Raw genomic sequence first — 18,246 nt, 5'->3', positions numbered from 1 at the left:
ATAAAGATTAGCATTTCTATCACTAACAATGAATTTTCTGAAAAAGAAATTAATCCCATTTACAATAGCATCAAGAAACAATGAAATGCTTAGGAGGTAATGGAAGTAAAAGATCTCCATTCCAAAAAGTTCAAGACACTGAGGAAACAAATTCAAGAAGACATAAATTAAAAGGTATCTTGTGTTTATGGATTAGAAGAAATATTGTTAAAATGTCAGTACTACCAAATGCTGTCTACAGATTCAATGCAATTCCTATTAAGGTTTTGTTTGTTTTGTTTTTTGTCTGTTTCTTTTTGTTTTTAACCAGGGGAAAAAACCCCCACCTTCTAATATTTACATGTAACCAAAAAAGGCCCCAAAAAAGGCCAAAGAAATTCTGAGAAAGAACAAAGCAGGAAGCATCACACTTTCAGATTTTAAGCCATATTATGAAGCTATAGTAATCAAAACAGTAGGATAGTGATAAAAATACATAGACCAACGAAACTGGCTCTGGGGCCCAGAAATAGATCCAAGTATGTTCAGGCAACCAATATTTGACAAGGGAGGCAAGAATACTCAAAGGAGTCTTTTCATAAATGGTGCCAGGATAATTGGATATTCACATGTAAAATAATGACTGACCCCTATGTTATATGACTTACAAAAATTAATTCAAAATAATTAAGTATTTAAATGTAAAACCTGAAACCATTTAACTCCTAGAACAAAGGGATAAAGCTCCTAGATGTGAGTCTTGGTAACAATATTTTGGTTATGACACCTAAAACACAAACAACAAAATCAAAAACAAACAAGTATGGCTACATCAAACTAAAAAAGCACTTGTGTAGCAAAAGAAACAAAGTAAGAAAACCTATGGAATGGAAAACAGTTGCATATATATGATAAAGGATTATCAAAAATATTTAAGAAATTCCTGCAACTTAATAGCAAAAAGACACAACCCAAATAAAAAATGGGTAAAGGGCCTGAATAGACTTCTCTCTAAAAAAAATATATGAAAGGCCCACAGATATATGAAAAGATGTGTAATATCACTAGTCATGATGGAAATACAAATTAAAACCACAATAAGATATCACTTCATGCCTGTGAGAATGTCCATCATCAAAAAGACAGGAGAAAAATTCTGGCATGAATGTGGATAAAAGGGAATCCTTGTGCACTGTTGTAAAATGTGTATTGTGTAAGTTGGTAAACACTTTGAAGAACAGTTTGGAGAATGCTCAAAAACTTAAAAATAAAAATACCATATAATTCAGTACTTCTAATTATGGGAATATATCCATAAGAATTGAAAACACTAAGTCAAAAAGATATCTGTACCCCCATGTTCATAGCACCATTATCTACAATAGCCAAGACATGGAAACAACCCAAGTGTCCACTGATGGATAAATTAAAAAGTAGTGACACGCACACACACATGCACACGTGCGTCCACACACACACACACAGATACACACTAGAGTATTATGTAGCCAAGAAAATTAGCATATCCTACTATGTGCAAGGACATGAATAGACTGCGCAGGCATTATTTCATGTGAAATGTATCAGACTTGTAAGTGAAATCATACAATATTTGTCTTTATATGTGGAATCTAAACAACTTCTAGAAAAAAGATCAGAGCTGTAATTACCAGAAGCAGATGGGGAGGAAGAATTAGAGGAAAATGGTCACCAGGTACAAACTTCCAGTTATAAGATTAATAAATACTAGGAATGTAATGTACAATAGGAAGTTAAAAGTTAATCCTTCTCATCACATTACCACTTAGGGATTAAAAAAAGTTAAAAATCATAATTAATGACCCCAAGTTATCTATAATTTTGCTAGTAGCATATAAATCAATAATCTAAAACTTTAGGGGTTGTCAAAACATGTATAAGTGAGAGGTGGTTTAGGGCTCAGGTAACTGGAGGTGTTTTTATGAATATCCTGATTGAGCCAGAATGGTTCTACACATAGAGTATTTCTTCCTAAAACACCAGAACTTTACTCAGGCTCATATTCCTCCTCCACTTCTCTTCATATATCCAAGTTCTTCACATTTCTCAAGGCCCAATTCCTTACTAAACCCTTCTCCAATTAATCTGAATAAGGATGTACCAGGATCACAGTTTTTGTTTATGTGCTTCTTATTTTACTTATACAAATCGCATAAATTTTTTAAGTCTAAAACTTTGTTTTCCTTTTTAGAATTATTTCAGGTCTACATATATAGCAGAAGGAAAATGAATAAAAAGGAAATTAATGCACAATGATTTGATTGATCAAAATGGTGTATCAAGTATCTTGCCTGAGATGGTAAGTATGGAAGTGCAAGGAATTGTGGAAAACTAAGGTAATGACCAAGAAGTTCTCTTTCTTACATAGTTGAGAAGCCTGTCCATTTTCTGAAATAATCACTAGGCTAATCCCATTCATTTCCCTTACCATGTCAATTGCTCTGTGCCAGTTCAAATCAGACACATAAAGATGATGTGTGGAAGCCCAAATCTAGTTTTTATTATTAGAATCTAAACTTGGATAAAAAGTCAATTTTTCCCTGTTCTATGTGCTCTCCCATTTCTTAGTATAGGAAAAAATGCCAGCTTCCCTTTTCCTTTTCTTACCATCTGATCTCTGCAGAGAATAGCATCTCTTTACCTCTACCATTGTCTATATCTTTTCTCCTTATTTTTAGGAATCTTGGTAATAGATATACTCTCCTTGTTCTCTGGTTATCCTTTCTCCCTTACCTGTTTTTCATGCTAGTGCCTTCTACTCTGTGTTGCTTCCCCTCTCCACAGGAAAAGTAGTAATATTCCCAGAAAAATATATCTAGAAACCATCCAAATAGAAGCCATAGTATTGATAAGGAAATCCAGACAAGCACAGATGGTCTCCAAGACAGATTAATTTCCTTCTTAATCATGGAGCTTGAGGGAATTGAAGGCCTAAGCTACTAGTTCTCTTCCCTAGATGCTACTTTCAAGAAATCCACTTGGCAGCCTGCTTGAGATTGAGGGCAAGTATAACCCCTAGTACCTACCATTACTGCTCTTCAGACATTTCTCACCAACCAAACTCTCTTGGGACAGATGAAAGGCATCTGACATCTTTCCTTGTGCACCCATATATTCATATTCAAAGAAAGATACATCTAACTTGCATTACCCTGCCTGTGCAATGAACCTCAGCCAAAATATTCAACTGTGTAATCTCCAAATGCCCTAGATGACATTGCACTGGGTATTATTTAAAATCATGCTTCAGGGGGAAGAAAGCTTAATAATTTATGCCTTCTTGCCTTTTTAAATTTTCTCTTTATTGCATTTGGCAAGGCATACTAAGTATAAATTGAATAAAGTAAGACATCACACATTGAGTATTAATTACCACAATATTAAGAGACCCTGCGGCTTTGCCTTCTGAGTTGAACAATGGCAAACTGTGAGGAAATAGAATTTTAAAGATCACTTGCTAATCTTCCTCTACTCAGAATGTAAATTATGCACATGTTTCTTAGCTTTTATATTTTACTTGAATTCTATTAATGGGACAAATTGTTGGCCTGAATCAGACAAAAACTGGACCCGGAGATGTTTTATAGTAGAGCAGAGGATTCTAGGACAGAATCTGTTCAAGGTTTGAGAGGTAAAGATATGGGACTTGAAGACATGAATTCCTTCACATTTCAAAGAATCCAGAAAAATAGAGGTGTCATACCTACTTGAAAGAGCCCCCCAAAAATCCTGAAAGCCACTGAGCTGGGAAATTTATGCAAATTTCACACCAAGTGGAGAAAAAGAGGACCCTAGGAGATCCAAAGCAGTGGGCATAGAACAGGGTGAAGAAGTGTTTGAGGTGAAGTGGTTTATTCCTGTGGACCCAGGGATGGCCAGTGAAAGACATAAGAGAAATATCTATTTTCTTGGGCATCAATTTGTGTAGGAAAAAAATTTGAACTCAGCCATGACTTCCTTGCAGTGATTACACATCATCTGGATGTGAATACCGTTTCATATTATCTCTCCATATTACCTGGATAGGTGACTTTATTTCAGGGAAAAAGAATCACAGGTCTACCAATAGCATGAATACTCACGGCACAGGCTCAGAGTGTTTCATAAAAAATAAAAAACAAAAAACAAAAAGAGAGAGAGAGACACGAGTAAGAAAAAAAGTTGAATGGTAGGAAAAACATAGTTTTCTACCCCCACACTGACAACTAGACTTGGTTGCTGCCACTTTGTACATTATCTTTCATTATTCTCAATATTGAAATATCGAAAGGTTTCCCTCTTGAGAGTAGACAACACAAAGTCTATTATTACAATTTTTGTTTAATATTATACTGAGTATTAGCAAGTAAAACAAACACTAATATCTTATGAAGTTGAAAAAAACTGCACTATTATGTCTAAAAGACAAGTCTACTTATCTGAACCAAACTAATATTCAGGTAAAGCCTTAATATTAATTGGTGTATGTCATAAAGTTACAGAGTACATGGTCCATTCAATAGTCTACAATCAATTTTATTTCTATATACAACTATATGTATGTAACAGTTACATACAGATAGAAGTTATCCTCAAGTCAACCCTTATATTCAGTGCATCCCTGTTAAAATCTCAGCAATTTATGTGTGCATGTTAGTTATTGTAGAAATTGTCAAGTTAATTCCAAAGTTCAAGTGGAAATTCAAAGACCCAAGATTACCAATGGAAATGTTGAAGAAAGCAAATATAGAGTACCAAAAACTTAGTTCAAAGCTATGGTAGTATGTCATGATCCTAGTAAATGACAGATACACAACGAAATATACAGAATCTAGGAAGGACTATAAATTTATCTGGTATCACCGAAATGATGTATAGTGGGGAGAAGATGGTCTTCTCAGTTAGACATGTTAGGTTTTTAAGAATTATATCTAGATCCTTATCTCACTTAAAGTTCCAAACAGATGTCAGATCTAAATATGAATGGAAAGTAGTAAAAAATATTTTTTAAAGAAAACTAAAAGACATCATTTTGATTGTAGAGTGAGTAAATCTCTCCAACAGGACACAAAAACTAAAGGAAAATTGGTAAATCCAAATTTAGCAAAACAAAAACTTGCATTCTTCACAACATATTATTAGGAGTAAAAGACTAACTACTAATTGTTTAAATATATCTGACAAAGGTGTTATATTTAGAATATATGAGGGACATCTACATATCAGTAAGTCATAAAACCTGGTAGAAAGTATACAGATTTAGCTCTTTATGAAAAAGGATACCAAAATAGCTATTAAATTAATGAAGAGATACTTAACTGTAGATATCATAGAAGTGTAAATTAAACATGAAAGCTTAAATGAAAAGATAACTTTTGACTATGAAATACCACTAAGAATGTGAATAAACTAGAGCACTAAATATACACTGCTGGTGAGTTAAATTGGCACAGACACTTTGGCACACAACTCAAGACTATCTAATGAAGCTTAACAACAGCATATATGAAGGCCTAGCAAGTTCACACTTAGACATAAGCACATCAAGAATGTTAAGGAAAACGCAAACATTGAAATATAGCAACATTTGTTACAGCATGCACACACAGATATAAAAAACTGAGAAACGACTATCCACATGTCCATCAGCATTAAAATGATTAAGTTAGATATTCCCCTACTTTTACTTTCAACCTATTTGTGTCTTTGGATCTAAAGTGACTCAATATAGCATATAGTTGAATTTTTTTTTTAATCCATCCTACCAATCTCTGTTCTTGATCAGAAAGGATAATCCATTTACATGAAATTATTTACTGATAAGAAACTTTTGCCACTTTTTTTTAAAAATCTTTGTAACTTTTTCTTATTCCCTGTAAGATGGTGGTTTGTGTTTGATTTTTTGTAGTGAAGTATTTTAATTTTGTGTGTGTACATTCTATAGCTGTTTTCTTTGTGCTTACCAATGGGATTACATTACATGTCCTGAAAGTATAATGCTGTCATTTGAAATTTATAGTATTTTAACTTCAATAACATACAAAGTGCTGCTCCTTTACAAATTTATCCCAGTCCCTTAAATTTATCAAAATATTATATTTTTATACATTGAACATCAAAAAATTTTGGAATACATCAGTCTCTTAAATACGGTAGGAAAACAAAATTTAGGTTCACAAACCAGAGTTATGATACTGGCTTTTATAGCAGCCCATGTATCCCTTTACTTGAACCCATGTGCAGTGACTGGTGTCTTCATTCCAACCTTCAGGACTGTCTGGCATTTCTCACTATGCAAATCTAGCAGTAACCAACTCTCATCTTCTCTTTATCTGGGAATGTCCTAATTCCTGCCTCACTTTTAAAGAACAGTTTTGCCAAATATAGGATAATTTATTGTTATTTCTTTTAGTACATTAAATATTTAAGTCCACTGCCTTCTAGCCTCCAAGGTTTCTAACAAGTAATCTGCTGATATTCTTACTGGGGATCCCTTTTGTGTGATGAGTCTCACTTTACTTGCTGCTTGCAAAATTATTCTTGTCTTTCAGTAGTTTAATTTTATAGAATCCAATGTGGCTGTCCTTTAGTTTATCCTACTTGTAGTTAGTTGAATTTCTTGGATATTTATATTCACAGCTCCCAAATTCATGAAATTATCAGCCACTATTGCTTCAAATATTTCCTCTGCCTCTTCCTTTCTTTTAGAACATCTACAATACATGTGTCTACTTTATGGTGTTCCATAGGTCCTGTAGGTTCTCCTGGTCTTCAACCTTTTCATCTATCTCAAATAGAGATTTGTTCTTCAAACTTGAAGATAGGACAATTGAAATTATGAAGTTCACCAACTCTTCTGCTTGAATCTGCCTTTGAATCCCTCTAGTGAATTTCTCATTTCACTTACTGTACTTTTCAGCTCCATCATTTCCTATAGGTTTTATATTTAATATTTCTATCTTATTCATAATTTTACTTTCTCTATGTTTGTCATTTGTTCTTTGAGTATTTATTTAAGGAAACTGTTTTAAAGTCCTTGTTTAGTAGATCTGCCATCAAGTATTTCTCTGGGATAGTTGGTCATTCCTCCCTCCTCCTTATAATTGGCAATACTGTGTTTTTTGTTTAGTGTTTTTGTTGTTGAAAACTGGACATTTTAACCTAACACACAGAAGTGCCACAAGAATGGCTGCCTGCCTCTTTGTCTCTATCTCCTTGATCAGAAGCAGCATTTAGCAGAAGTAGCAATTAGCAATCAGAACATGGATCCTTGATATTTGTAGAACAAAATCTTTATTGACCACCCTGGCTCCTGAAAGCTGTGCTCAAGTTGTCCCAAAAATACGTTCACAGCTGCCAACCCTAGAGATATGGCCTGGGTGATGAGTAGCTGCTGCCTAGTTAAAAGTTGGCTTTGAGTGAGATTAGTTATGATTAACTATCCAACCTTTCCCTTGGAAGTTGAAAGCCTTTAATAGATTCTAGAAAATTGTTACATGGGACAGATTCTGCCAGTGTAACAGTTCTGAATCAGTGCTTCTTACTCTACCATCTTCCCATAATCTCCTCTGGATTTGATTTTTGACTGTGGCTCTTATTAAATGATTTACCTGCATTGCTCCTTTCTTTCTATAAAAGGGGAAACGAACAGCAACGATTATCATAGGAAACCCTTAACTAAGAGCTTACCATGTTTCAGGTAATGGGCTATGAACTTCCAATACAAAACACACACACCTATAAGGTTGATGATACTAGAAGAATTTATACATGAAAAAATACTACTAATAATAATCCCAGAAAGTAATTTCTCAAAGACACTGAGCTATTACGGTAAATGGTGGACTACTCTAGAGAACATAGACACCTACTTACCTTGAGCATATGAGGTACACCTAAATTTTCTGGCACAGTGCTAAACATGTTGTTGATTCTCAGGAAATGGGAGCTTAAGCAATAATGGTAACAGTGGCTATATCAACACACCTGAATGGAGGGGTTACCTAAGGGTTGTAATGGCTCAGATAGATCTGGGAAACATTTTACCCATCTGGAAAAATGAGATGTTGAATAACCCAGTCAAAAGTTAGTAGGAACTTTAAGAACCTAGAGAAACTTTAAAAGTAGTTGTTTCCCCTTTAAGTAACAAAAGTCATCTTTCCTACATTGCTTGTCTTACCCCATCCCAAGGACAGGGAGGCTAGAAAATGGGGGAACAATAACACTGTTACAGTTTTAATATAGGAGGATCTCCACAAAGAGGGACCCAGAGAATTGTCAGGTAAAAGCCTATGTTGAGACACAGAATAGCAAGAATGCTAGTTTGCAGCAGGTACAATTCCATAATATTAAGAAAATGCACAATTTCTCCACATAGCAAAAACAAAAGTGGAACAAGAAGGTGAGTTTATCTTTTCATAACATTTTGAACACAATATTTGCTCATTAGAAAGACACCATATTCTATTAGCAGATCCTTTCCCAAGTGTCGTGCTTCCCTTATGATTTTGATTCTGCTAGTTTCTTTATGAATATGTATATGTATATTTACATGTTTTTAGGAAAAGCCCCTATAGATATGTCCTATGAATTTTAGCAAAAATACTAAAATTGAGTCTTACATGAAATCTGTAGGAATCATCTCAAAGCAATGTGGATCTGAGAGACTCCGTTGACACTGTCAGATAATCACTTAGGGAAGGTTATAGAAAACACACACACACACATTTAAAGACCCTTTACTGTAATCACACTCAGGCCAGGCACCTGGGCCTGAAGTGTTTTTCCTTCTCATGAAGGACTTGGGTGGCAAATTTGTTTCATGTCTGCAAGCCAGGGCTCGTTCTATTCTCACTCGTGTAACCAGTAACTACTGAAGAGACAGGAACAATTAAATACTTATTCAAATATGTTTTTCCAATAATCTTAGATGGTTTAAAATTACGTTGAATGAAAACAACTTCAACAGTTTTTGAACAGATGACATGATCCTATGAATGATTTCTCTTAATAGCTCAGAGATGTTAGCTTTCTACAATGATAGGATTTATTTGCTATTTCCTTCAATGAATTCTATCTGCTGGAATCTTATTGTTTCATAGATCAAATGAAAGCTTTCAATTAAAATAAGACTGAAACTGGCCCTGGATTAAAATCTAAAACCTGAAACTGAGACAGCTGTAAATAGACTTTTTCACTATCTAGGACCTTATGTGTTTCACATGTCTGTCCTTTGGACATAGCAACTTATTTTAAGAAAAAAAAAAGTGATTTAAGTAGCTTTAAAGATTTCTCTAAATTGCATCATGCAAATATATTAACTTTATTCTTCCTCTTTCACAGTGATTTCTCTGAGGTTCAACATGTAAAAAATATGTAGGTATTTGATATAAAAAAATTGAAACTTTAACTAAAATCAGTTCTTGGGAAGCTGTAAGAGAAAACGAAAGCATACACCCTAGCTCTGGGCAGCTTTAACATCTTTATTATTTATAAATTTAAGAAAAAAATGTAGGGTTTATCATGACTATTTCTACTAAAATGGGACAAAATTCATTAGGCGATTCTATTATCCTTCATTTGCCTAGCTGTCCTCTTAGTTTAACTTAGTTCCAATCTCAGAAATAACCACAAGCCTCCTAGGATACTTGAATTTTATCAAGTCAATTTTACAAGATTAATTTACTTAGTACCTAGAGAATCCAGTTCTAATAAAGGCCTAGCATTCTTTTCTTAGGTTGTAGGTTCAAGTCTGTATCAGGCCTTATGCTGACTTTGTCCTGAGTGTTAATCTTGCAGATAGACAAGAGGTTTATTCTGCTTCAGGGTCAATCCTGTCTCTCCGCACAGAACTCAGCACACTAAAGTTTGATACGCAGCAAAATGGCTTTGTTCAATTCTGTCTTGTGACAGGTAGAAGCATTAAGTGGTGATAGAGTTGTCTTACACCAGCTGAATTTAGGGGTCTTGAAGCATGTAATAGACATAGCCTGTAGTGGTGGATTCCCATAGCCAGGGAATGATGTACTTGCTTGTGTTTGCATGTGGTTTTTGTTTTCTAGGATTGTCTCCCATCCTACAAAAATAAATGGAAATTTAACCACAAATACGGTATTGTAGCCATTGCCAATGATTCTGTATGGTAATGCCAATCACAGGATTGGAAGCACTGTGCTACAGGAATAAAGAGAACCAGGTTTCTATCCCAGCTCTGGCACAAAAATTAAATTGTGATATCTTGCTGCTTAAGATGGGTCTCTATTCAATGCCCTCATCTGAAAAAAAAAAAAAAGTTTGTGTTCAATAGTCTAAACTTATATTTCATAGGTCAAAGACTGTTAACATATATGTGTAAGTTATTAAAACATTTCTATGCATGGGGATAATGGTCCCAGTAAAGTGTATCTACTGTATTGTATTCCAGAGGTCAAATAGAAATTTAATTCAAGAGCCATATCATTTGTGCCATAAACAATGAGTGAATTTTCTGTATGGTCTATAATGTAATGAGGGACATCGTTAAAAGTACGAAATAAGTATGTGTGTGCATGGCTTCCTGTTTTATACTCAAGTACATTTTTGTTATTATGTGAGCTATAAAGGATGGTAACATGTTACACTGAGTAAAATTCTATTCACTGAGCTCCTTCTTTTACTCAGTATGTTATCATGAACTGACCAACTATTTGACTTCTGATACTACTACAGTTCCCTTTGCCTTAGTTCTCTCCTCAGTAAAATCAAGTTTCTATTAGACCTGTACTTTCAGAAATACAACTTGTTTGCAAAGGAATAGCATGACCAATAGGGTTCTGTGGGAAAAAAAAAGTGTTCAGGAAATGCTGTCAACACCATCTGCTCTCATATTTTCTATCACCTGCTAAAGGCTGAGAATTCTGCAGAACAGAAACATGATTTTTATGATTAACCCAGGATGTCCCAGTCACATCTATTCACGAAATCTCTTATTTTTGAGTAATGGTTAATCAACTCCTCAGAGATAATGGTCTCAGTAGATTTAAGAAAACTGTGGAGTAGATGAGACCTTTTCCAAGGTCTCTTTTGAGGTAGAATATTTTATGAAATCTTGAAGGATAGTTCTTGACATAGATTAAATGTGAAGTTGCAGTGTGGAACTTAGGAATTTTGAAATAAAATTTATAAATCTACACCCTGAGGCTCCTCCACATTTCTCCATTATCACATGATTGATGGTTAAGGTACAAGTAGTGAAAAAGAACAGAGGATCATTAGGCTGGAAGCCAAGTGCCGGATTCCATGGTTCAAACTCAGGCTTGACATTGGCCATTGGGGGTTTTAAACAAATTGTAATACATCTGGGCTTTAATTTACTTATCTGAAAAATAGAGTCAGTAGAAGGATACAAAATGAAAAGGCAGAAATACACAGAAAAATTCACCCTTTTTGTAGAACTCAAGCCATTGTACCAAAGGTTTCAAATTATTCAGGCTTAAGTGAGAGTACATACCAACTTAATTTTACCATAACGTAGAAAGAAAAGCACAGTATCTGAAGAGATTTATGCCCACCGTGTTAGTTGTGCTTTACTCCCTAGATCTCCCTCATTTTTTTGCCATGGTTCCAGGAAATTTGTTGTATGTATTCTATTGCCTAGCAGTTTTATTTTAGGAAGTTAACTCTTATTAATTATTAAGAGGACTTCTGGTTTCTATCTGGCAAGTAAAAAGCTTGCAAGTTGTCACTCTGTTCCAACAAGTAAACAGCCAAACAAACGGAAAAAACAAATAAATAAATAAACTAAGATCCATAGTGAGATCACAGGGCAAACCATGGCCCCAAAATGGGGCAGGGTGGGGGAGGGGAACAGTGGGCGGGACTGAATACAGAGAATAACAATTTGTCAGAGTAGAAACCCACAAGCAGAAACATCTGCAGGAACCAGTACCAGGGTAGGAAAACCTGGGCTGTAATTGATCAGTTACTGGAGTCTCAGGGTGTACAAGTCTGACTGCTAATTCCATGAGGACAGAGCCATGAGGGGCTCTCATATTTTTGTGAGTTTTAATTCCAAGAGTTCTACCAGGTCTTTACCTCCCCTGCTTCCAAGTAAGAAGAGGTGGAAAGTGGTCATTTAAAAATACCCCAGATTAGGAGGTGCCTGGGTGACTCAGTTGGTTAAGTAGCTGACTCTGGATTTGGACCCTGGTCATGGTCATGATTTCTGGGTCTTGAGATTGAGCCCCTCATTGGGCTCTGGGCTGAGTGTGGAGCCTGCTTAGAATTCTCTTTCTCCCTCTCCCTCTGCTCCTCCCCCACTTGTGTGAGGGCTCATTCACACACTCTCAAAAAAAAAAAAAAATTCCACAGATTATTCTGCCATTATGTTCCTAACAGGACTGCTCTCAAATTATTTTACCTGAGCTTTTTTTTTTTTTTTTTTAAGATTTTATTTATTTATTTGACAGAGAGACACAGCGAGAGAGGGAACACAAGCAGGGGGAGTGGGAGAGGGAGAGGGAGAAGCAGGCTTCCTGCCGAGCAGGGAGCCTGATGTGGGGCTCGATCCCAGGACCCTGGGATCATGACCTGAGCCGAAGGCAGACGCCTAATGACTGAGCCACCCTAGGCGCCCCTTACCTGAGCTTTTTTGTTTTTATTTTAAGTCAGCCCAATTGGCTTAGAGAAAAAAGATCCCCAACTTCAGCTTACTTTAATCTTCCACATGAGGGAAGAGAAATATAATTCAGTTCCATCTGGCTAACCAGTCCTACCTAAAGTAGGGATTACTGAGAAGCACTTGAAAAGTTCACAGTCCAAGGGCACTGGCTCACTAAAACACTGAGACCTAATTGTATTATAGAATGCTTCTCCCCCAACCCACCCCCCACCATTGTTAGTACCACATCACTAAAAACCTGTCTACTGCAGTTCCTTTTGCTTAGTACATCATCATGTACAGCTATCAAAAAATTACATAAGTGTTAAAAGGAAAATATAAAAAGTTTAAAGAAACTGTGTAACATCAGAACCAGAGTACTAGATGTCAAGAGTGTTGGAATGAACAGACCAGGATTTAACAACAAAATCATTAATGTGTTGGGGCGCCTGGGTGGCTCAGTCAGTTAAGTGTCTGCCTTCAGCTCCAGTCATGATCCCAGCGTCCTGGGATGGAGCCCCACGTCGGGCTCCCTGCTTACTGGGGAGCCTGCTTCTCCCTCTCCTCCCCACTCGTGGGCTCTCTCTCTCTTGCTATCTCTGTCTCTCTCTCAAATAAATAAATAAAAATCTTTAAAAAAAATCACTAATGTTGGGGTGCCTGGGTGACTCAGTCGTTAAGCATCTGCCTTTGGCTCAGGGCCCTGGGATTGAGCCCGACATTGGGCTCCCTGATCAGCGGGAAGCCTGCCTCTCCCTCTCTCACTCCGCTTGCTTTGTGTTCCTTCTCTCGCTGTGTCTCTCTCTGTCAAATAAATAAATTAAATTAAATTACAAAATCACTAATGTGCTAAGTCCTCTAATGCACAAAGTGGTTAATATGTCATAAGAGATAGATAATGTAAGCAGAGTTGAGAAAAAAATTCTATAGGTCAGAAAACACTAAACAGAAATGAAAAATGCCTTTAAAGGGCTTGTTAATAGACTCAGCATAGCGAAGAAAGAATTTGAGCTTTAGGATAGGTCAATGGAAATTTTCAAAGCTAGAAAGCTAAGAGGAAAATGTCTGGGGAAGAAAAAAGGAATATACAAGAATGTTGGACAAAAGTTGTAACCTATGCATAATGAAGATACCAGAAGGATAAAGAGAAAGGAACAAAGAATGGAATAATGACTGAGGGTGTTTTCCAATTAATGTTAGATACCATGCCACAGATCTAGGAAGCTCAGTGCCACCCTTCCACCAAAAGAAAAATAAATAAATAAAATATAAGTATAGCATATCCAAAACAGCAGGAAATCTAAGAGCAAAAATTTGAGAAAAATAAAACCTTGTATAGAAACAAAGAGTTATATCAGACTTCTCAGAAGCCCTGAAAGCAAGAAACAAGAAGAGCAGGGCTTCTGAGAAGTCTGATGTAACTCTTTGTTTCTATACAAGGTTTTATCTTTTTCAAATTTTTGCTCTTGGACTTCATGCTGTTTTGGATATACTATACCTAGATTTTTTTTTTTTTTTTTTTTTTGGTGGAGGGGGGACACTGAGCTTCCTAGATCTGTGGCATGCATTGCAAATAATTAAAAGGAAAAAAAAAAAAAACTGCCAACACAATTCTATATTATGGGAAATGATCTTCCAAAAGTGAGAAGAAAATAAGATTCTCAGACAAAAATTAAGGGAATTTGTTTCAGGTAAACTTCCCTTGCAAGAAATGTTTCTCCAGAGTGAAAAAAAATTATATAGGTCAGAAACCAAGATATAAAGAAAATAAGTACATTGGAGAAGGAATAAGGTTTAAAAAATAGTTTTTAATTTTTCTTATTCTTAATTAACCCGACATATAAATTTGTACAAATAGCAACAATGTATTCAATTATATGTCCTTATATGTGTGTGTGTGTGCCTGCGTATGGATGCTTATGTTTAAGTGAAATAATAGCAATGAGACAAATTAGGAATATTTCATTATAATAAAGGTATTTTCATTATCTGTGAAGAGGTATATTATTATTTGACAATGGATTTGAATTCACTGTAAATGAATATATCAGGCTCTAGGGCAACAATTAAAAGTTTAATAAAGTATAATTGATATATTATAAGAAAAACAGAATAAAATGCTCAAGTAAAACCAAAAAGGGAGAAAAAAGTAGAAGATAGAAATAATAAAGAACAAAAGCAACACATAGCAAATAGTAGCAAATATAGCAGATATTATAATCCAACTTTGTCAATTAATTTAAACATCATGTAAATATACGAATTAAAAATACAGATTTTCAGAGTAGATAAAAAATAAGACAACTGCATATTATCTAAGAAACTCACTTTAAACATTTTTATATTAAAAGGAAAATGATGAAGATATATCCTATTAACTCTTAAAAAAATAAAAAAGTTACATTAATTTCATCTAGAGCCAATATCACAGAAAGGAAAGTTGTCAGGGATAAACAAAGGCATTGCATAAAGATGAAGGAGTCAATTCTCCAGTAAGACACAGTCACACACACATTAAGGATTGCTAATAAGAGAGCATCAAACTACACGAGGCAAAAACTGATAGTAGGAACATTTATTTTTCCTAAAGTTCTATTATATTTGGACACTTCAGCTATCAGAAATTAACAGATCTTGCAGTCAAAAATGTTAGGGCATAATTAAACTCAACAGTAGAAGTCTACTGGATAAAATTGACATCTATACACTTATCTCCAGAGAGCAAAATATACCCTCTTTACAACAACTTTATAAAAAGTTATACATCATGACCAAGTGTGATTATCTCACATATGCAAGGTTGGTACCACATTTGGAAATAAATAAATAAATAAATAAATAAATAAATAAATAAATAAATCTCCTCTACCACATCAACAGGTTAAAAAAATAAATAAAAATTACATGATCAATAGATGCAGAAAAGTACTTAACAAAAATCAAACAACCATTCATGATAAAAAAAACCTCTCAGAAAACTTGAAATAGAAGGGATCTTCAACATGATAAAGGATATCTTCAAAGACCTATGACTAACACTATATTTAATGGTGAGAAACAAGAAGCTTTTCTGCTGAGATTACAAAGATGGCAATATGTCACCTCACATCCTAACTTTAAACATTGTACTAGAAGTCCTACCTAATGCAGTAAGAGAATATAACAAAATCTATACAAATCACAAAGGAATGAAGAAATTCATTTGCAAATATGATTGTCTAGTATAAAATCTGAAAGAACTGATAGCAAGAACTCCTGGAACTAATAATTATAGCAGGGTTGCAAAATACAAGGTTTGTATTTAAGAGTCAGCTGTTTCCCCACATATCAGCAACAAACAACTGGACTTTGAAATTCAAAAAAATACATTAGCAACCCTATAAATGAAATATTTAGGTATTCTAGCAGAGAATTACAAGATTTATAAGAGTAAGACTACAAAAATGATTAAATAAAGCAAAGAATAAAGAGATTATTTGTAATACTGAATCTTTCTATACATGAACAAAGACATCAGTTCTTCCTAACTTAATCTATAGATTCAGTGCAATCCAAATCAAAATCTCAGAACATTGTTTTGTGTATATCAACTGGTTCTAACATTTATATAGAGAAGCAAGAGATCCAGAATAACCAACTCAATATTAATGTAGAAGAACAAAGAGGATGACTATGAGAGTGATATTAGAAAAAAATACACAGGTAGATCAATAAAACAGCATTTAGAGCCCCAAAATAGAGCCACATAAGTGTAGCCAACTCATCTTTGAGAAATAAACAAAGGCAACAAAATGGACTAAAGATGGTCTTTTCAACAAATGCTGGTGGGACAAGTAGATCTTTTCATTACAAAAGTAGAATCTAGACATAGATATTATACTTTTTACAAAAAAAAGTAACTTAAAATGGGTCACTGACCTAAAACATGTCACTTTAAAATTTCTAAAGCTAACAGGAGAAAATCTAGATGACCTTGGATATGACAATGACATTTTAGATACAAAAAAAACAATGGTATCATCCTTAAAATAGATCATTGACAAGCTACACTGCATTAAATCATTAAAATTTAAAACTCTGCCAAACAACAACAAAAACTATCAAGAGAATGAGAAGATAAGCCAGAGTAGGAGAAATCTTTACCAAAGATGTACCTAGTAGATTATTCAAAATATACAAATATACAAAGATATATCTAAAACATCTAGAGCTCAATAAAAAAATAACCTCCTTAAAAGTGAGCAAAAAACCTGACCAGCCACTACAAAGATATACTGATGAAAAATTCTCATCTTATGTTATTAGGGTATTGCAAATTAAAACACAGTAAGATACCACTATTTATTAGAATAACCAAAATCTAAAGTCTAAAAACACCAAATGCCGGAAAGAAGGTGGAAAAAACAGAAATCCCCATTCACTGCTGGTGGGAAAGCAAAACAGTAGAGCCACTTTGGAAAAAAGTTTGGTGGTTCCTACAAAATTAAACTTACTTTTACCATATAATATCTAGTAATCATATTCCTTGGTATTTATCCAAGTTGAAAAATTTTATCCACATAAAACCTGACCATGGATATTTGTAGTTGATGAATTTATAGTTGCTGGAGCTTGGATGTACCAAAAAGTCTTTGATTAGGTGAATGGATTAATAAATTGTAGGTTACTTATGGATTTTTATGGATTACTAAACAGCCCTGAAAAAAATATTGGGCTATCAAGCCATGTAAAGACATGGAAGAATCTTAAATGTGGATTACTGAGTGAAAGAAGCCAATCTGAAAAGACTACATACTGTAAGATTCTAACTATATGATACTTCGGTGAAGGTGAAACTATGGAGACAGTAAAAAGATCAAATAATTGCCAGATGTGGCGGTGGAGGGAAGGGATGAATAGGTAGATCAGAAGATTTTAGGACAGGGGCGCCTGGGTGGCTCAGTTGGTTAAGCAACTGCCTTCGGCTCAGGTCATGATCCTGGAGTCCCTGGATCGAGTCCCGCATCGGGCTCCCTGCTCGGCAGGGAGTCTGCTTCTCCCTCTGACCCTCCTCCCTCTCATGCTCTCTGTATCTCATTCTCTCTGTCTCAAATAAATAAATAAAATCTTTAAAAAAAAAAAAGAAGAAGATTTTAGGACAGTGAAACTATTCCCTATAACATTACAACTGTGAATATAATTATATATTTGTGAAAAGCAAGAATGAAACCTAATGTAAACTATGGATAAAGGATGATGGCATGTCCATGTAGGCTCATGGATGTTAACAAATATACCACTCTTAGTGCATAATGTGGGTAGTGGGGGAGGCTGTAAAAGCATGAAGGATGAAGATGTATGGGAACTTTCTGTATCTTTTGCTCAAATTTGCTGTGAACCTGAAATGCTCTAAAAATAAAGTCTGTTTAAAAAAAGTTACTGAATACTTTGGATATCATTAAATATCCAAATTTCTAATGATTTTATACTCCCAACCGAAATTTAAGCTCTTCAAGGAAAAAGGAGGAAGGCTCGTTATTCTATTTCTTTTAGAGGCCCTACCTAGATGGTGGCCTCACCCAAAGTGGAAGCTACACAAATACTTGACAAATGAACATATGGGTAAATGGTTA

This window comes from Mirounga angustirostris, unplaced genomic scaffold (assembly GCF_029215605.1).
Source record: "Mirounga angustirostris isolate CCGP_5_RB_7025 unplaced genomic scaffold, mMirAng1.0.hap1 SCAF_6, whole genome shotgun sequence".
Lineage (NCBI taxonomy): Eukaryota > Metazoa > Chordata > Mammalia > Carnivora > Phocidae > Mirounga > Mirounga angustirostris.
Note: the sequence above shows the minus strand (reverse complement) of the source record.